This window comes from Diabrotica virgifera, chromosome 3 (genome assembly GCF_917563875.1).
Source record: "Diabrotica virgifera virgifera chromosome 3, PGI_DIABVI_V3a".
NCBI lineage: Eukaryota > Metazoa > Arthropoda > Insecta > Coleoptera > Chrysomelidae > Diabrotica > Diabrotica virgifera.
The window spans coordinates 10,021,191-10,044,121 of NC_065445.1; the positions used below are offsets into that span (position 1 = coordinate 10,021,191).

General features: G+C 32.9%; 1 protein-coding gene across 1 annotated transcript in view; it reads right to left on the minus strand.

Moving 5' to 3' along the window:
• The window catches only part of LOC114324370 (alpha-tocopherol transfer protein), a 93,582-nt gene extending 83,086 nt beyond the window's left edge, over nt 1–10,496 (minus strand). The window contains exon 1 of the mRNA XM_028272196.2: nt 10,243–10,496. The gene's annotated coding sequence lies outside the window, so the exon portion shown is untranslated. The remainder of the gene's footprint in view (nt 1–10,242) is intronic.
• Nucleotides 10,497–22,931: the final 12,435 nt, after the last annotated feature.

Genomic DNA, 22,931 nt, shown 5'->3' on the forward strand with positions numbered 1-22,931 from the left:
TTATTATAAAAGTTTCAAAATTTGGAATTTAATTATTATAACTACATAACATTATTTAGTAGAATTCACATAAATCTGGCAATTCTGGAAAGATCCGGTCATATATAGATTGCCAGCAGCAAATGATGATTCATGTTTCATTGTCTGCATATTAAGTGTACCTATGTAAGGAAAAGCCAGATCCAAAAGCCAGCATCCCTGAAACCTCATTTTTGAAGATATACTACTCTCTATATGGTGACTGATTGGCCATCAACTGTCGTATTCTTCCAATCCTTCATACCGCTTCAACTTTGTCATACTGGCTCCAGCATCTGCCAGTGATCTGTATTCTTGTCAGGTTCGCTCAAAACCAGATATTTTATAATGATGAAGGGGATTTTTCTAAATGTGTTTTTTCCAACTAGTTGTACAGCATACTGACCTTGTCTACAGGTCAGAAAAAATTCACCAACCAAAAATATTAATACTAGAGAGAAAAGGCAGTTTTTGTTTCTATTTGATCCAGACTTGGACCACCATCTCCAGATAGCTATTTCTACCTCTTAGGCTTTATCAATGGAGCTATGTCCCTAACAACACAAAACATTGCAGGAATGTACTATCAAAAGTTCTATTAATGTTTGAATGTCCTGGACATTCAAAGAACATTCGGTGAACATCTGATTAAATTATTAGTGGAATGTTATTACAAGACATTCTATAAACATACTACCAATGTCCTATATTTTAAGAGAGGCCATTTACTATTCAATTTGCGTTCATTTTCAAATTTGCTGCGCGTGTATCTATGTAAGGTCGCGTGGTAACCTAAAAATTTCTTATTAGAAAATGGAAATTAGTGGCTTTTTTGCTGTTCTGTCTGTTAGTTTTGCTCTGGCTGGATCTATTCTGTTTAAACAATTATGTAAGTATTATAAAATCCGTTTTCAATTTTCTTTATTCTTTATGAAACGAATTATTTATGCATATTATTAAATTGTAAAGGATAGAACAATTACCATTCATCAAGAAGATGGCAGGAACTCACGAGCAACAACTTCATAAGCACGAGAATATTGAGGAAATCCAGCTCCTCGATACTACTGGGCAAACTAGGAGATTAAAGAGGACAAAGGCTTTTGAACTAGTTTGAGTGATAGGTGATAGTGAAAAGCAGAGCATAGTGCTTGTGTGCCTGTGTATGTTAGAATAGTGAACGACCTTGTTAGATTAGATAAGAGACGCTATGGGGTAAGCTCTTCATTTTAAGGAACAGTAGTAATTTAGGTTAAAAATTGCTTATTGGTCAGTTATGACCGGATTGTAATTGTAATGTACAATTCAATACAATGAATCATCATCGTAGTGATGATTATGGAAAAAAATATATGACAAGATTTTGTGCTATAAAAATGTTTATATTTATCAAGGATGCATTATTTGGTATGGCCACATATACTTCTGGTATATCGTCGGTGATGTGACAATACCTCCTATATTCTTTTTCATGAATTTTGTAGGAGAAGAAAAACCATTTTTAGGGTCATCTCCTGTTTTCACATGTAAATTTTGGCATGTTTTTTAGTAAATAGATAGTTGAATTTACTACAAAACATGTCAAAAAATATCATATCAAAACAGAAAGTGACTGTAAAAAAGTTTTTAGTATCTCTTACAGAACTTATGAAAAAACAAATCGGAGGTATTATGTCACATCAGCGACTGTATCCAGGGAATGTCTAAAAAATATACTGTGAATGACCAAAAAAACATTCGTAGACATTCATGGAATGTTCCAATAAGACATTCAGGGAATGTTTCAAATGCTGACAGAGGACTTTCCTGGGACATTCGCGGGACTTTCTTGTGCTTTTGAGGACATTCCAGGAATGTTTTCAATGTCCTGTGTGTACATTCTAGGAACATACAAGGAAGGTTTGGTGTTATTAGGGGTAGTCACAACTCTGAATCAAACACTAACAGGCTGCCTAATTTAAGGAAAATTACCGCGAATACAATAATTCCACCTTCGAGACGCAAATCAACGACATCTCTCGTAAAACGAGGAAGGCGAAAAGTCCCAGATACATAGTTTACTAATAATAATAATAATAATAATAATAATGGAGTTTATTCGTAGCAAATAAATTATACATATAATAAACTCAGTTCATATAATAAATATAATAAATTATAATAATATAAATTAAACATATAATAAATATAATAAATTATACTACAATTAAACAATTAAAATAACTAAAATAAAAATAATAAACAATATTTTAAATCTAATATTAATGCTACTTTGTTCATTAAAAATGTCTCATTCAGTGCTTCATGGATAATAAATTTCAAAACATCTTCTCTAGACAGAACTTTTGAATTTTTTTGCTGGTATCCTTTTGACCCTTACCCATCATATTATCAAGTATTCGCTTCTTCTTCTTTGAGTGCCTCTCCTATCGGAGATTGGATATCATTAGGGCGATTCTAATTTTATTTACTGATGTTTTGAACAATTCGTTAGTGGTACAGCCAAACCACTCTCTCAAATTTCTCATCCAGGACATTCTTCTACGGCCAGGATTTCTTCGTCCTTGGATTTTTACTTGCATTATATTTTGTAGGAATGTGTACTTTTGTCCCCTCATCAGGTGGCCTAAGTATTCAAGTTTTCTCTTCTCTTTCGCTTAAGTATTCGCTTAACTTATGGTAATTAGCGATGTTAATATTTTTATTTACTATGTATTAAAGTTTTTTAAGTATTGAATATTTAGACCACAAGGAACTCCGAGGAAATATTGTATTTTTCTTTAAGTGCCGTCTCTCAATCGGAGGCAGGACATCATCTGGTTAAGACCATTTTTAAGACTTTTGTAATCATCTTCCAAAAAGGACGATGTACTGTGGACTGTATTGTTTGTAGTTTTGAATAAAAGTGATTATAAAGAAATGATTTGTCTCAATTTGAGATAATATTCATTCTCATACGAGAATTTATACTTATTTCGTGATTAATACAGATCTATCATAAGCGACTTAATAAAAAATAAGCAATAATCTTTTTAATGCTAAGTTGAAAATAATTATATCCTGGTTAATTATGTATCATAAAAAATATCCTTAATACGTATGTATATCTGAACGTATGTATATCTGAACAGCACGTGGCAAATTAGTTTTAACAATTAGCTTTTGTTTTAAATATTTTTGTTGCAAACGATATTTACTGTGGATTTTCTATATTGTATAAGAGTCATAATGGCTTTCGCCAGTATTATTATCACATATTTCTCAAGAAGTAAATTAAATAAAAACTAAAAGTAAATTGAGACGAAATTATAGAAGCAGTACGTAAAGGTCATGGTTACAGAATGGAGAACAAACAAATCCAAATATTATGTTATGCAGACGACGCTGCAATAATCGCCGAGACAGAAGACGATCTCCAAAGATTAACACACATCTTCAATACAACAGCCAAGAAATACAATATGATAATATCAGCAAAAAAAACCAAATGTATGACAACATCTAAATACCCACTACGATGTAAAATCGAAATTGATGGGAGTATAATAAAGCAGGAAGCAAGGTTTAGATATCTGGGAATAGATATAACCAGTTACGGAGAGGTTGAAGAGGAAGTACGACAACAAAGCTTAAAAGCAAGTAAAGCGGCGGGATCCCTTAATGACACAATCTGGAAGAACAAACACCTAAGACAAGACACAAAAGCAAGAATCTATAAAGCAGCAATTAGACCTATATTGACATACACGTCGGAGACAAGACCTGACACATCTAAAACGAGACGACTACTAGAAACAACAGAGATGAAAATACTCCGACGAATATCAGAGTCGAAATAGTATATTAAGTATGGAGAACGGTAAGGGTTTTATACCGATCGAAGACAATTGTTTGGAGGAGGAGCGGAGCGACGACTCCAATTATTGTCTGAGATCGGTTACCCTTAACGTTCGACATGCTTATAACGTTTTTTGCACGATTGATACCATTATAAATTATAAAATTAAACATTTTCGTCATATTGACTAGTAGCCTAATAAAATAAAAAAAAGTCAAAATGTAAATTCGTACAGGTTGAAACAAATTTTATATCAAAGCTTAGGTGTATACAAAAGATATTTTTAAAAAAGTATCCAAATCATACAAGGGGATCATTGTTTAAATAATTAAAAAGGGGTCATTTTTGCAAAAAAATTACTTTTTTAACTGCTGAGGTCATTCAATTACTAATCAAAGTCAATAGGATTATTTTCTGTAAAGTGAAGGGTAAATCTTTCACATAAGACTTACTTAATTAAATTTGACCCCCTCTTTATTTAAACAATTGTATATAAAACTTTAAAAACACATTTGCAAAAAATTATTTTTAGCGTTTTAAATAAACACTATAAAATATCTTTTTTTACAGAAGAAGTTGTGCTATGTTACCAATATTAAGCAAAAAAAAATTGGTCAAAAAATATTTAATATTTTTTGAGATATTGAATTTGTTTATTAAATGTTACTATATTTTCAATTGCAAAAACGCGGTTGTTGCCAAAGAAATATTCACCTGAATAAGATCTCGTTATTTTGATTTTTATCGATAATTTCGATAAATGTATTTATAAATTCAAATTTCAACGAAACTCCCCCCTAAAATGGCATTTGAAAATTATTCAAATTTGCTTATATTTTGTTTTTTTTAATAACGTCGCGGGGATTAAGTATTTTGAAATACAGTTTCGATAATTGGGTTCCTGGGAATTTTTTACTAATTAACAAAATTTTTTTGTCGTTTTTTCTTCTTCTTTTTTTTTCTTGGAGTTATATTACTACGGGCCCATTTAGGGTTAAATTTCATTAAGAATATTGAATCTGTGAGTTGTAGATTCTAGACCTAAAAATATTAAGATTTAACTAAAATCTCTTAAATAAAATGTGGCTACTTACTGAGTTACAGGGTGTTTTATTTAAAAATTTGAAAATTATTGTTACCAAGTACTTTAAAACTATTTGACGTATCCTTATCATACTTGGCAGAAAGTGTGGCTATTATACACCCTACTAAATTGTGATTAATAATCGTTTCTAGCTAGTGCCAGAGGCGTACGACAGGGGATAGTGAATGATTAACCCTTCCCACTACGCCACTGAGTGAATTACTATTTTAGCGAAATTTTTCAATTCTCTAATACTTTGTATGTAAATAACTTTATTGGTATCGATAAAGTCATTAGTTTGCGAGATATTGGAAGTTTAAAATGAATGAATTATTAATGAATGAAAATAACTATGCCGTTTCATTTTAAACGTCCAATATCTCGAAAACTAATGACTTAATCGTTACCAGTAAAGAGTATATTATTTACACAAAAAGTATTGAAGAATCAGAAAATTTCGCTAAAATAGTATTTCACTCAGTGGCGTAGAATTTGGGAAGGGTTAACCATTAACTATCCCCTGTCGTACGCCTCTGGTAGTAGATTGAAACTTTTATTTATCACAATTTAGTAGACTGTAGAGTAATCACACTTTCTACCAAGTATGATAAGGATACGTCAAATAGTTTGAAAGTACTTGGTAAAAATAATTTTTAAATTTTTAAATAAAACACCCTGTAAATCCGTAAGTAGCCACATTTTATTAAAGTGATTTTAGACCAATCTTAATATTTTTAGGTCTAGAATCTACAACTTGAGATTCAACATTCTTAATGAAACTTAACCCTAAAAGGGCCCGTAGTAGTATAACTTCAAGAAAAAAAAAAGAAGAGGAAAAGAAGACAAAAAAATTTGTTAATTAGTGAGAAATTCCCAGGAAGCCAATTATGGAAACGGCATTTCCAAATATTTAATCCCCGCGACGTTATTAAAAAAACAAGTTACAAACAAATTTGAATAATTTTCAAATGTCATTTTAGGGGAAAGTTTAATTGAAATTTGAATGTATTAATACATTTGTCGACAGTATACATAAAAATAAAAATAATAAGATTTAAAACAGGTAAATATTTCTTTGGCAACAACCGCGCTTTTGCAATTGAAAATAGAGTAAAACTGTAGAAACAAATTCAATATCTCAAAAAATATTAAATATTTTTGACCAATTTTTTTTCAATTAATACTGATAACAAAGCGCAACTTCTCCAGTAAAATAATATATTTTATAGTGCTTATTTAAAACGCTAAAAATATTTCTTTGCAAATTTGTTTTTAAATTTTTATGTATAATTATTTAAATAAATAGGGGGTCAAATTTAATTTAGTAAGTCTTATGTGAAATGTTTACCCTTCAGCTTTGCAGAAAATAATTCTGTAGACCTTCATTAGTAATTGAATGACTTCAGCAGTTAAAAAAGTAATTTTTTTGCAAAAATGACCCCTTTTTAATTATTTAAACAATGATCCCCTTGTATGATTTGGATACTTTTTTGAAAATATCTTTTGTACCCACCTAAACTTTGATATAAAATTTGTTTCAACCTGTACGAATTTACATTTTGATTTACATGTAGTGTAATTTTATTTTACTAGACTATAGTTTCATTCATTTTATCAAGATAGATACTTTGGTTGTTAGGTAGTAACTAGGGTGCATAACAACAATGGAGAATTGAGTTTTTATTTAGTTGTCAATAATTTTAAGTGCGATTTTGATTATTATAAATTAAAATATGAGCGAAAGTGAATTTGAAGAAATTTAACGGGCTTGGGAAGAAGGGTGTTCCGCAATTATTCCCGAAAAATCCAAAATCCGTTATCAAAATACCTACCAAAGTTTTAAAAAATGGTGCGAATGCAAGAATTTAAGAATCGAAGAAAAGACTCTATTGGCATATTTCGTTCAAAGACATATGCAGTTGAAAGCTCCTGGAAGCCTCTGGGCAGAATATTCAATGATTAAATCCACCGTTTTTCTTTATGATGGCATTGATATTTCCAAGTTTTCAACTTTGATCGCGTATTTGAAGAGAAAAAATGTTGGCTAAGTATGTGCCTAAGAAAGCGAGCATTTTTACACGGGAGCAATTTGAAAAAATTCTGATGGAAGCACCGGATGAAGAATTTCTAGTTCACAAGGTAATATAAGCTAGTTTAGGTAAAAGAAATACTCTAATGAAGATTTTTTCATAATTTGTAGGTCGCAATGATATTGGAAATATCTGGTGCCTGTAGAAGAGAAGAATTATATAATATTACTACGAATGACATCCAACAAACCGATGGTTTAGTGATTGTAAAAGTACCCAATAGAAAAACGAACATCCAGCGTACTTTTACAGTCGTTAATAAACCAGACGATAAAATTCCATATTTAGAAATTCTGCAAAAGTATATAAAACTTCGTCCATTACAAGTAAAATCAAATCATTTGTTCTTAAGATACGCCAAAGGAAAATGTTGTGCTCAAGTAATAGGGAAAGGGGCAATCGGGGGCTGGCCTTCTCAAATTGCCAAATTCTTAAATTTGCCTAATCCCGAGAACTATACTGGCCATTCGTTCAGGAGGACATCAGCAACGCTTTTGGCTAATAAAGGTGTTGATGTCCTCGGATTAAAGCGTCATGGAGGTTGGCGTTCATCGACAGTGGCAGAAAGCTATGTAGAAGATTCTCTTCAAAATAAAATAGATTTTGCCGAAAAAATATTGTGCAATACTAGTAATACTACTAATGTATGCGATTCTGCAGGAGTTTCTGTTAGAAGTGAAACCACAGCCCAAACAAGTTGGATTTCATTAAATAATTTAACAAATTGTACCATAAGTTTCAATATTAATAAATAATTCGTTAGTTTTCTTTATTCTTTTAAAAAATAAATTAAAATTAAGAGATTTTTTAACTCGACGGTAAGTGAATTACTTACCGTCGAGTTGGAGTACTTACCGTCGATTTGGATTACTTATCGTCGAGTTGCTAGTAAATGTCATCTACTGACGTAAAATCTGTCACGGCAAACAGTCAAAAATGATCAATCGTGCAAAAATTATTGTTTTTGATAGTATAAACGTCACTGTCAGTGTCGAATTACCGACGCACTGTTGCCTCACTTTTGAAAGTTCGCAGAACTTTCGCAATCTTGGACCGCGTTTGTTGCTACCCGTTGATCGCTACTGTGTGCTCTTAATGTAATAAAAGCGTTTTGGTAAAATTGTTAAAACGGTTACGTTACACCACTTTTTGCACTGATAGCCTCAATTTTACTTGCTCCCAACTGTTACATTTTTAGTATGGTTTAGTCTTTGAGCTGGGTTGATGTAAAGTTTTCTTGCGGTATCACGTACCGCACGTCAATATTTACGTTTCTATAGTTAAAAGCAGTCCATTCAGTATTATTTTGCTATTAGTAATGCCACAAGTTCATCCAGTTGTTCTACTTTCAAGTGCTTTCAACATTATTTTAATATTTTTTAGTTACCAATACTAGTTTTTTTGTAAATCAGTTTATAAAGTGTTTTGTAAGAACCTCCACCATTTTTTAAATTTTATTCATGCGTTCATAATTTTCTTGAAAAAATAAAGTTTACTTTATTTGGAGCAGTATTTTATTCTACTATACAGCAGTGTGAAGAATCATTCCGTAGTTGATGTGAACAAGAAATACAGTGATATAAGACAAGTTCATATTGAAAACAAAGGAGAATAGGCAACGGTATGACATACCGCATGCCAGAGTCTACGTTCTAAAACATCCACGTCAGTAATTAAGGGTTAAAATATGTACCAGAATAGATTGGAGTATGTAGTAGACGTAGACGAACATAAACTCGATAGCAGGAAGTTAAAAGAACTTCAAGAGATGAAATAAATTCGCAATTCATGCCACAGAATTACAGGTTTGAAAAATCGATTGAATATAAACTTTCTTAATTATTAATACTTATTTGTACTCCTCGGCTGTTTATTCACGAATACAAATGCTCATATTCATTGAATATATAGGAAGGTACATCATCACCATCATTATAATATTGATTTGGCAATCTTTTATGGATCTTGATCTGCTCCAGAGAAGTGTGCATGTGTTTTATAGTTTGAATGAAATGAGATATGAGAAGAAGAAACCATTACTGATGTCAAAACTGTAGATGTAAATTCAGTTAGATAAGGGTAAAATAAGTATTCAGTAAGATAAATTTTGAGAAGGCGTTTGATAGGTTTCAACATGATAGGCTGTTTGAATATCTAGAAATGATTGGGATAGATGATAAAGATCTAAGACTTTTACAACATCTATATTGGAATGAAGAAGCTTCTATTCTGGTAGATAGCAAAGAGACAGACAAAATTTGCATTCAAAAAGGTGTCAGACAGGGTTGTGTGTTCAACTTTGTTTAATGTATGTATACTCAGAAATAATTTTTAACGAAGCCTTGGAAGGGCAATGTGGAGTTCGAATCAGGGAAGAAACTATTAACAACATCAGATATGCAGACGACACCGCGATCATGGCTGAAATATCGAACATCTTCAATAAATACAATAAAGACAAAGTTAGCTTGTGGTTAGCAAACAAGACGTCGGCCCTATGCAGCTGATTGTCAGTAATGAACCGATAAAAAAGTTAACCATTTTAAATACCTAGGATGTTGGATAAACGAGACACTAAATCCGGATGAAGAAATTAAACTCGTATAGAAATTGCAAGAGCAATTGTGAAACTTAGATCTATTCTGAGCAACTCTCGCTGAATTTACAACTAAGAATCCAGTTCCTAAAATGTTATGTGTATCTGTATTACTATATGGATGTGAAACGTGGATTTATGGAGCTTAACAAATAAGAAGCCTTCGAGATGTGGTCATATCGCAGAATGCTCTGAATATCTTGGGTTCAACACTTTTCAAAGAGAGAAGTCTCAAACAAAGATAAAAAAGAGAAAACTTGAATATCTCGGGCATATAATGAGAGGTAGCAGATACTGGATGCTGCAGTTAATACTCAACGGAAAAAGAGGAATTGGTAAGAAGAAATATTCATGGCTCCGAAACCTTCGCCAATGGACTGGTTTATCAGCAGATTAACTATTACAAGCCGCCCAAGATCGGGAACAACGATATCGGCAAATTGTCATGGAAGCTACACACGCCTAAAATTTGGGAACGGTACTTAAAGAAGAAGAAGCAGAGTGAAAAACGAAACAAAATTTCAATACAATCTTATTATAACGCGATTAATTTCTACTGTTATTGAAATTACAATTGACATTTGAAAAAATTGGGACAAAATATATGAATACTTACTTTTAAGTTTGGAACAGACGATTGAAAACCAACACAAAACTAGAACGAAACTAGGATGTACACTAAAAATACTCAGCGCATCGTTAAGAAAACCATAATATTTATTCTCACATTAATATTAATCTAATCTTTAGAGAACTTTAACCTTAATAATTTACCAACACATACACTAGAGATAATTTTATAAAGAATGAGTGTTTATAAAATGTATATATATTCACAGTGAGCAAATCTATGATCTATGAGTGTAATACCTAATGTAGGATTATAAACATGCGAACAAAAATATTGCTAGGTTGAGTTTACTTTTTTTTAGTTTACTTTGCCTCATTGTTTGTAGATACATTGCTGTAAGAAAAACTTTAAAAAGATATTTAAAAAAGCAAATAATGTATAGATTTATATTCACAAATGTATAGATAAACTGTTTATTTAAATAGTCCAGGCACTCTCGGACCATGGTGTGTGATTTGTGTAAGGAAATATAGGAAAAGACAATATGTTTTCTCAACTTATAACATTAAATGAGTCTTTACTTATTCAACAAAATCAATACAACAAATTCACTACTAGAGGGGTACATCCGAGACCATTTGCCCTAGAAGAAGGTCCTGCAAACAGATGTCTTCCTGTTATCCTACCCTCCAACTAAAACCACCCTATCCTATTTATGCGCAGTTGACTGTCGCACGCACCGTACTCCGAAACTAGGATGAAGGTTGCACGTTGAAAATCTGTTAACACTTTCGGAGCACTTTTCTTATCTAGATCTTATATCTGTCGTTGGTTCGGTTGTTGCTTTTCTTCTTCTTCTTTCTTCTTTCTTTTTTCTTCTTAGTGACAGCTCGAATGTAATTGCTCACACTATTCCATCCCTCCTTACTTCCCGTCATCTTCGTGATCATCTCTCTCAAAGTCACAGTATTTCGTGATCATCTCTCTCACAGACACAGTATTCATACCTATTTCTCTATGCATTCAGCTTCTCTCCATTCTCCATTCTCTACATCCCACCATTGTGTGATTAACAGTATCAGAGTATTCGTAGTACATATAGGCATTTATCTATATCGGTCTTTCCAAACCTATGAAGATAGGCCCTAAAACACCTGTGTCTTGTGAACATTTGCGTCAGGAAGTAATCTGGTTGCCTGTGGCCACAGTCCACCCTCTAGGTGTGACAGATGGACAGGTGAGCAGATCCACTTCTTTTTGTCTGTAAACTCTTTTTCTTCTTGTTGTAAAATTGTTTTCTTCTTTTTCGTCTGCCAAATCGTCTTCTTTGTTATCTGTGGACAATTTTTGTGTCTGTCTTTTGGAATACTATTGTAAAATAATATTTCAATCAACTATGATGATAGTCATCATTTACGCTAGCCTAGCTCAGTCTCTCAGGTTGTGAGTACGTCTTGTTTCAATCAAAAATATGAACGATGAAGATTTAGATGGAGGCAAATAAAACAATAAGCTAACTAATCATGTCTATTTTTCATTAAAAATATGATAAAATATGATGTATTAAATTCAATGCAGTCTTGTCGAAAGCTAACAGTTAAAGATTATACTCAGGGCCGTGCGGTGCTATGATGCGGTGAGGCAGCCGCATCAGGCGGCATCACAAGTGGGGCGGCATAATCAGTAAAATCAAAATACAAATAATAATTGGTACCGGTAGCCGAAAATATTTAACCGGTGAAGGTACAGAACTTATTTTGACAAATTTGGAAAAATTAGTTCTTGATTTAAACGGCTCAGAGGAGAAGGCTATAATAACGGGGTTAATATAAAAGGAATAAGAAAGGGTGTACAAAACAGAATATTTGAGAAATATCCGAGGGCGTTTTACGTGCCCTGTGCATGTCACCTTAGTCATAAATGACGCAGCGTCTTCTTCTACAGAAACAACAACCTTTTTTGTATTATACAAGAACTGTACACTTTTTTCTGGTTTTACAAAGCGTTGGGAAGTTCTGAAAAAAACATGTTGCACAACTAACACTAAAACCGTTGAGTACTACTAGATGGTTAAGTCGAATAAATGCATTGAAACCTCTAAGATTTCAATTTTGTGAAATATATAATGCCTTATTCGAAATAGTAGAAGACGTCAACAATGATTCAGAAACTAAAGTCAAAGCACGAGGATTAGTAAAAAATATTAAAAATTATAAATTTATATGCCGTGTAGTTCTTTGATATGATATTTTATTTATATAAATTCAGTCTCGAAGACGTTGCAACATGTAACTATAAATTTGTCAGATTGTGTAAAAATGTCGTCAGAAACTATGGAAAAAATGAAAATTAACTGACAATTTGGGTATGACCAAATGAAAATTACTGATAATGAAATTGCAGAAAATCTTGTTGTTCAAGTTCCGAATTTCCTGCTGAAAATTAATATTTAGGCAAGAGAAAAATGCGTCAATTTGATCTGTGGATCAGCTCTCAACAGAGGGAGATCAATTATTTAAAGTAAATTTTTTCATCTATATTTTATACATTGCCTTTAACTCTTTGATTGATCGATTTTCGCTTTTAGAAACTCATAATAAAAATTTTAAATTTTTATATGATATTTTTAAATTGAGGGAAATATAAAAAAAGGGAAAAGGGAAAAGGGAAAGATGATAAAATACTAGAAAATCTTCATTCAATACTTTTCATAGAAAAAGAATCGGATATAGAGGCAAATGATTTTCTAGAAGAATTATTGCATGCTCTATCCCAAATGATACCATAGTCCATGAAACCTTTAGAGGTTTTGAATTGTTTATGCCAAAATAACCTAATTTCTTTACACTCAAATATAGTTGTATCACTATAAGGGCCGGTAATATCTGTCCCGATTAAGGAATTTTGTCATGCGAGGCGCAGAAAGAACCGGGCCTAACCGGCTCTAAGAATTTTATTAACACTCTCTGTCTCGGTAACTTGAGGAAAGAAGTTTTTCAAAACTAAAAATGATTAAAAACTATTAACGAAGCTCCATAAGACAACCAAAACTAAAAAAATTAGCACTTATTTCAATAGAGTCCTCACTAGCTGTTACTTTAGAATACACCTCTGATTGACCAGTTGACAAAAATTAAAATCAAAAGGATTAAATTGTAATTTTCATAAATAATGTTATTTAATGTTAATACATATTTCATTTAATTTTAATTATGTTTTGTTTTTAAAATAAAAGTGTTCATTCATTTTGTGTATTTTCATTTAATAAAAATAAATACTAGTATTAGGTTTCAATAATATTTAGGGGGCGGCATTTCGAAGACTTGCATCATATTGAAAAGATATACCGCACGGCTCTGATTATACTTCTGGCATTTTTTATCTGACGGTAGCTTCTTGATGTCTTGACTGCTGGTTGCTGGTGTTATTGACCTGGCTCGAAAATGTCGTAGCCTCTTCTTCTTCTTCATGTGCCATCTCCTCTAAGAAGGTTGGCAACCATCACGGCAATTCGCACTTTCGATACCGCTGCTCTAATGAGATCAGCAGAAGTGCAATTAAACCAAGCTCTCAAATTGTTTAACCAGGAGATGCGTCTTCTTCCGCGACTCCTTCTACCCTGTATTCTTCCTTGCATTATCAATTGTAACAAGTTATAACGCTCGCCCCTCATAACATGTCCCAGATATTGCAGTTTTCTGACTTTAATTGTATTTAAAACCTCTTTATCTTTTCCCATTCTTCTCAACACCTCGATATTCGTGACTCTATCCACCCAACTTATTCTTAATATTCTTCTGTAGGCCCATAACTCGAAGGCTTCTAATCTGTCCGAAACATCCTTCTTTAATGTCCAAGCCTCCAACCCATAGAATAATACGGAGAACACGTAGCATCTCAGAAGTCTTATCTTTAAAGAAATTGTAATGTCCCTGCTACAGAGTACTTTTTTTAGTTTGTTGAAAGCATTTCTTGCCTGTCCTATTCTTGCTTTAATCTCTTCTGTGTACTCATTAGTTTCATTAATTATTGTACCCAAATATTTATATTTTTCAACCTTTTTAATTTGTTCTCCATGTATTGTTATGCTTTCTTGGCGCTGTTGAACTTTTGTGATTACCATAAATTGTGTCTTTTTTGTGTTTAGGGACAGTCCGTTTTCTTGGCTGACTTCTACCACTCTGTCAACCATTTGTTGTAAATCCTCAAGACATTCGGCTAATAAAATAGTGTCGTCGGCAAACCGTATATTATTGATTGGTCGACCATTTACTTTTATTCCCGTGGTTAGGTCTTCTAGTGCTTCCTGGATTATTTCCTCTGAATACAAATTGAACAAAGTAGGAGACAGGACACAGCCCTGTCTGACGCCCCTCTCAATACGTATTTCATTTGAAAAGGCGTTGTTCTCTTTTACCACAGCGATCTGATTATAATAGATAGCACTAATGATCCTGATGTCCCTCATATCTAAGTTTTTCTTTTCAAGTAATTCGATAAGGCGGTTATGTCTGACCTTATCGAAGGCTTTGTTGTAATCCAAGAAACACATATATACTGGCTGATTAACATCCATGCACCTTTGCACAAGTACATTTACAGCGAACAGGGCTTCCCTCGTTCCCATTGCATTTCTAAATCCAAATTGCGTGTCGCTTATGTCCTGCTCAAGTTTGTTATGTATCGCCTGGGCCTGTGGTCGTAGCCTCAGGCCCTTGCAATTGTAGTTGGTTGTACTGTTTAGATTAGATGCATTGTAGTCCTCCCGAAAGGAGAAAGGTTGCTCAGATGATTATTTACTCCAAAGAATTAGAATATATAATGTATATTAGACACCAATAATCATTGAAAGGTTTCTTTACCATTCATCAAGAACCTTAACAACACAAAGCATTCCAGGAATGTACTATCAAATTTCTATTAATGTTTGAATATCCTGGACATTCAAGGAACATTCGGTGAACATCTGATTAAATTATTGGTGGAATGTTACAACAAGACATTCTATGAACATACTACCAATGTCCTATATTTTAAGTGAGGCCATTTACTATTCAATTTCCGTTCATTTTCAAATTTGCCGCGCGTGTTCTATGTAAGTAGGGTCGCGTGCCGCGTGGTCATCACATTTTCATATTTCATGATAACCTAAAAATATATGATTGGATGGAAAATGGAAATTAGAATTATATAGTGACTTTTTTTGCTGTTCTGTATGTTATTTTTGCTCTGGCTGGATCTCTTTTGTTTAAACAATTATATGTAAGTATTAAAAAATCCTTTTTCAATTTTCTTTATTCTTTATGAAACGAATAATTATTTATGCATATTATTACCTGTAGATAGTACCTATTTCTTTTGCTGTTTAATTGTAAAAAATAGAAAAATTACCATCCATTTTAATTTTTTTTAGAACCAGCTGAAAGTGGTCTACAAAAAAACCAGGAAGGAAACGTATAGCCTTGCGGCTATGAAAGGCAAAAGAAAGATACATTATGTAAAAAGTGTATTGGCTAGTTGGAAGAAACTCCACATTGTCGATGCATAATAAGTTACTACTTTATAAACAAATATTAAGACCTGTATGGACTTATGGATGCCCATTATGGGGGTGTACTTACTAGACCAAGTAATATAAAAATTATACAAAGATTCCAGAACAAAATACTGAGAAATATTGTAGATGCTCCTTGGTATGTGACAAACAGTGATCTCCATAAGGACCAAGAAATGGAACCTGGATATAATCATCAAGAAGATGGCATGGCAGGAAGTCACGAGCAACAACTTCATAAGTACGAGAATATTGAGGAAATCCAGCTCCTCGATACTACTGGGCAAACTAGAAGATTGAAGAGGGCAAAGCCTTTTGAACTAGTTTGAGTGATAGGTGATATTGAAAAGCAGAGCATAGTGCTTGTGTGCCTGTGTATGTTAAAATGGTGCACGATCTTGTTAGATTAGATAAGAGACGCTATGGGGTAAGCTCTTCATTTTAAGGAACAGTAGTAATTTAGGTTAAATTAAAATTGCTCATTAGTCAGTTATGACCAGATTGTAATTGTAATGTACAATTCAGTACAATGAATCATCATCGTAGTGATGATTATGGAAAAAATATATGACAAGATTTTGTGCAATAAAAATGTTTATATTTATCAAGGATGTATTATTTGGTATGGCCACGTATACTTCTGGTATATCGTCGGTGATGTGACAATACCTCCTATATTCTTTTTCATGAATTTTGTAGGAGACGAAAAACCATTTTTAGGGTCATCTTCTGTTTTCACATGTAAATTTTGACATGTTTTGTAGTAAATAGATAGTTGAATTTACTACAAAACATGTCAAAAATATCATATGAAAACAGGAGGTGACTGTAAAAAAGTTTTTAGTCTCTCTTACAACTCATGAAAAAACAAATCGGAGGTATTATGTCACATCAGGGACTATATCCAGGGACTGTCTAAAAAATATACTGTGAATGTCGAAAGAACATTCGTAGACGTTCATGGAATGTTCCAACAAGACATTCAAGGAATGTTTAAAATGCTGACACAGGACTTTCCTGGGACATTTAGGGGACGTTCTTGTGCTTTTGAGGATATTCCAGGAATGTTTTCAATGTCCTGTGTGTACATTCTAGGAACATACATGGAATGTTTGGTGTTATTAGGGAAGTAACCAAAAACTATAGTAAGTGGCAAGGAATAAAAAGGAATTATTGGTAATAATTAATAATTAAATTTTTTGTATGATTTCTACATACATATACCTAAGTAAACAAAATATCGAACAAACACGTGCTGTGTAAAAGTGATGTTAAATATGTAAAAATGGTTAAAAGAATTTATATGGAATTATATATGGAATATGTCGAAAACTACTCACCCCAAGAGATTATGGTCTCTTAGAAAATGACATGAAATAACCCTGAAATCATTGTTTTATAGACAAAACTTTAGGCCACACCATATTGGATTGAGTGAGGTAATGATACTACTAGAAACGGTAGTGGGACATTGATATGGAACGTGTCCAGCATACAATATAAAAAATGTCATGATAGATTAAAATGTTTCTATTATAAGTTGACGGAGAGTTGCCTACTAAAAAGAGCCTCCTCTAGATATTTCCATCTTCTTTTGTTTTGCGCCTCTGCTGTCCAATTGGTCGCAATTCTTTTGAGTCGGTTTATCGCATTGGGGATCTTTCCCGGCTTCACTTGTCTGCTAGTGGTCTCAGTTCAACAAATTTTTTTTGTCCACTTGTCGTCTTTCATTATTGCAACATGTTCCGCCTAATGGATGGGCTGGATATCTGCATAGCTTTCCTATTTTAAAAGTTACGGTTTGCAACCATCCACTATTTGTAATAAACCTATTAAACATTACAGACGTATCTTCGAACGTCAACTGTTGGACATAGGTCTCCAGTAAGAACGAAAATATTGAAATACTCTTACAATATGTTGATCATAGATGGTATTTGATAGCCATAAGATGTTACAAAACAGAGTCCTCAATGTACTCAAGTAATTGTGTCAGTGGAGTGGGAATCGAAAACCACTTTTCGCATGGGTGACACGTGACACCTTAATCCCTATTCTGGGTGTCTCATGAAAATCATTATGCAAAAAATTTCAAGGAAATATTTTTCCGAACCAACCTGAGTTTTTCGCCTTTTTCGTAATAACTTCATGGAAAATTAAGTTTCTTTCAAACGGAGGCATTATTTTTGACTCTACGTGTATGAAAATTAATAAAATAATTCCTAGTTGTTACAGGCAATGTTAAGAACAATGCTATTCTTGTGAATCCTTGAATTAATGCAGTTGCGGCGAAGGAAAATCTTTTCGCGTCATGTACTCATTGTTTCAGGTTTATAGGTGAGGTAAAACATTTAGTGCGCTAAATGATTTTGCTGAATGGATGCTTTTGTTTCGTAATTTAGAAACGACGGAAAGGAACCTGTTAAACGCAAGAATAAATAGGAAGGAAAAGATTAAATCTGCATGAAGAGACCAGGGTATTTAGTACTAAAAACACCATAATAAATCGATTTTTAAATACAGCACTTAGAGACTTACAACTTTTTGCATTGTGTTCAGGATGACGTCAGGAAAAAATCTACCATAGAAAAATGGGTGGAAATTCATAATTGCACTTTAAAGTGCATAAAATGCATCCAAAAGTGCATTAACATACCAAAATAAGTATATTAAGGGCCAGATTTTGTTATTCACGGGGTTTTTGGGGTCATTGAACATGAATACCCAATCAGAACTGACTCCTGATGCACCTGGTGCTCAAGATTACTGCTAAGACATGTCATCTGGAGTTTCAAGGGTTTTCGGCACTAAATTGATGCAAACAGATTACTCGGGGATTTTTGAGATGGCTGAAGACAAATATGTCATCAGAACCGACCCCTGGAGCTCCTGGTGCACAGGGTCACTGCTGAGGAACGTCATCTTCTGGAGTTTCGTGGGTTTTCGGCACTAAATTGGTACAAACAGATTACTCGGGGCGGGGGTTTTTGAGGTTTCTCAACAGGAATACGATATCAAAACCGACCCTCGGAGTACCTAGTGTACAGGGTGACGGCTATGAACGTCATCTTCGTGAATTTCGAGGGTTTTCGGATTTCGACCTTCGGTTCTATGATGTATTCGTGTTCAGTAACCCCAAAAACCCTCCGAGTAGTGTTGCCCAAAGGTCTTGGTCTTGCAGTATTGGTTTTGTTCTTGCGTTTTCGCTAAGTAAGACCAAGACTGCCTAATTCTAGCAAGACTAAGACCAAGACTTACCGTGCAAGACTTGAGCAAGAACAACACTAGGCCTGCGAGACTCTTGCGTCTTGCAGTTAGAACTGAGGGTCGTTTTAAGGAGTATATTAATTCGGCTATATTTTTAGATACTCTATGAGAAACATAAAAAAAGTAACACAAATTTTGAAAATTGGACTTTTATTACGAACAATACCATAAACATACATAGCGAATCAAGATATCCATTAAAAGAGCACTTAACACATTTGATACGTACTCAGAGGTCATTATTACAATGTAAAAATAGAATATTTTGTATATGCTTTCCCAGAAGACGATTTTTCTGAAATTAATTGGGTTATGAGAATAGTCGCCTTCTAATCATAACACAACATTCTTGCATTGGGACGTTGATAGTAATAATATCGAATATCGTATCGAAACTTTTTAAAAATATACCACCTTGAGCTGATAAAGAGTATACCTAAGTAATTAATTTTTTTCATTATTAGTTTTCTAGGAATTTAAACACCACAAATCTAATCGGTATATAGTAAGACTAGTATGTACTGTTTTTGCTGACTGTGCTATGAGATCACTGGGTTAAACAAAATTTGCCGAAACAGCGCAGATAATATTTAAAAATATGATAACGAGACAAAGGAACGGATAATGCCGGATACCGTGTAAACAAAATACAGAAATATTATTAACGTTATACACTTCTCCAAGAAATATACGCAACACCTTAAAAATGAGTCGTTTTAACCCATTTTGCTACCTACTTCGAAACAACATAGACTAGAGTTAATTTATAAACAGGTTTAGGTTCTAAATTTATAGGAAAAAACAAAAAAAAACAAAAAAAATAAAAAAAAAAATAAAAAAAAACAAAAACCAAAAATCTTCTATGAAATTGAAGCCTTTTAATTAGATGGCTACCTATCTGAGGAGACAAAACCTTGCCGACCCTGTCCCTAAAGCCACGAGCCGCCATTGCCCACGTCTTAATAACCTGCTGTGCGTATAAATAAAATAAATGAAAGACTTTACTAAATAGATGTTTTTGTTTCGGAGTTGAGAAACAACGGAAAGGAACCTGTTAAATGCAAGGATAAATAGGAAAAGAATAAATTTGCATAAAAATATTCATTCATTAAACATAATAGCTATGCACGTAAGTATTATTGCAAATTTGTTTGTTTATGGTAGGTACTTCGGAATTAAACCATCAACAATTCCTTTCTTAGAAAACATTTTTTAAGTAGAACCTCTTTTGTTAAGTAATATGAAGAGCTATATAAATACCGCAAGGTACTTTTCCATAGCTCTCAAAAGTATTACTTAACAAAAAAATGTTTTCCAAGAAAGGAATTGATATTATACTGAAATTAAAATAATGAATATACGCCTACTGGATGGATTTTAATGAAATTTTGGGAATAGCCTCTACTTATCTCCTAATTCAAAGTCTACCCTATGCCGATGTGCGCTTTTATATTAGGGGTGGTTCCCACCCCTTCTAGGGAACGCAAAATTTTTTGGTCAAAATTACCACAGAATTGGCTAGAGAACCTAATTGTAAGCAAAAACTGTTCTATAATTCTTTTTTGAAAACTTAATACTTTTTGACTTATTCATGGTTGAAAATTTGCCATTTTCATTGAAAAATGTCACCTTTTCGAACGGTTTTTTGCGAATACCTTAAAAATTATGCATCTGACGAAAAAAACTATATAAAACATTTTTATAGATTATGAAAAATCAAACAGATTCGTTTCTTCATAAATCATCTACTTAGTTATAAGACAAAAAGGTATATAGTAGGTGAAAAACGATTTTTTTGGTGCATGCTCAAATCAGTGTGTTCAACTTAAAATAACAGAGAAATGATCGATTTTAGGGGTATAATGCTTATAATACCTTTTATGGTGGTTGAACAAAGCTTTAAAATGAGCTCTGTTAAATGTATATTAAGTTCAAACTGAGCGAGATATAGTGCAAAAAAATTGATGACTATAACGTATTTTAAAGAAAAATGAGAAGTGTATTTACCCAATACCTTTTATTATACTGTTGTTTCTATGTTTAAAAAGTTGGACGGGTTTAAAATGAATGGTTTTTGAAAAAAATAAGATTAAATTATACAGCGCATTTTTAGATTTTCTTAAAAATCTTTCTTTTTCTCCGTGTAACTCGAAAATGATAAAGAGATATAGTAATGAATAGTATAGTAGAATTAATAGTATATTAATTAGTAATATAGTAGGTATAGTAATTATTATCTGAAAAAACCCTACATTTTTGTACTATATCTTTTATTCGTATCTCTTATCATTTCCGAGTTACATGGAAAAAAGGAAGATTTTTAAAAAATTTAAAAATGCATTCCATCATTTGATCTTATTTTGTTAAAAAAAACCAATCATTTTAAACTCGTCCAACTTTTTGAACATATAAACAACACTATAATAAAAGGTATTGTAGAAGCTAAACGATGAATTTGAATTCTGGTGGATGAGAGGTTAAATATACTTCTCATTTTTTCTTAAAATATATTAGTTATCAAATTTTTTGCACCATATCTCGTGCAGTTTAAAAGTAATCGGAATTTAACAGTGCTCATTTTAAAGGTTTCTTTAACTACCACAAAAGGTATTAGGAGCATGATACCCCTAAAATCCACCATTTATCTGTTATTTTATGTTGAACAAACTAATTTGAGCATGCACAAAAAAATCGCTTTTCACCTACCATATCTCTTTTTGTATGATAACTAGAAGATTGATGAAGAAAGCAATCTATTTAGTTTTTCATAGTCAATAAAAATGTTTTATATAGTTTTTTTCGTTAGATGGTAAATTTTACCGTTTCGAAAACGGTAAATTTTTAACCACGAATAACTCAAAAAGTATTAAGTTTAAAAAAAATTATAGAACAGTTTTTGTTTAGAATTAGATTCTCTAGCCATTTCTGCAGTTTTTTTATCAAGAAATTTTCCACCCCAAAACGGGGTGGGAACCACCCCCAAGATAAAAGCGCACATTGGGCATAAAAGCGCATAAACTTCAATTAATTTTCGGGCCATATAGTTTAAAACGTCATAATCTTGAGTCACTATTCCTTGATCATCTGCAAAGTTGAGAGTATAATCGTATATAACATAGTGTTGGTGAGTGGTATCCCCATTGATCTATACTTTTGTTTCCATCTTTTTAAATCACTTTAGAGGTGTATTTTAAATAAAGTGGGGGACAGGCAACATCTTCTTTTGATGTTACCAACCTTGTTATTATTTGTGTCCACGTTTTTATTTTTGTTGTGGGTTAATTGTATAGTACTTTTACAACTTTTATTAATTCTATATTAACATTCGTGCTTTCCATTGATTGCTACAGCTTCTGTAATGGAACGCTATCGTAGTAATCGTAGGCTTTCCGTAGGTCGACGGACAACATAAAAATTTCTTGATTCCGTGCCAGATAACAATATCATCATCATTCTTTTTGCCTTATCCCTATGCGGGGTCGGCATCCCTAATTGCATTTCTCCACACAATTATATCTTGGGTCGTATCAATGTTAATCCCCTTTACCAACATGTCCTGCCTTATGGTCTCCCCCCAGGTCTTCTTTGGTCTTCCTCTCCTACTCCCTCCAGGAATCTGCAATTCAGCTATTCTTCGTATTGGTTGATTAACGTTTCGACGTTGAACATGACCAAACTATCTTAATCTATGCTCTCTCATTTTGGCATCAATTGGTGCCACACCTTGACTTCCCCTAATATACTCATTTCTAATTTTATCCTTCTTTGTCACTCTACTCATCCATCTAAGCATTCTCATTTCCGCCACATGCATTCATTTTCCTTTTTCTTTTTCACTGCCCGACATTCAGTTCCGTACATCATAGCCGGTCTAATGGATGTTTTATAGAATTTTCCCTTCAGCTTCATTGGA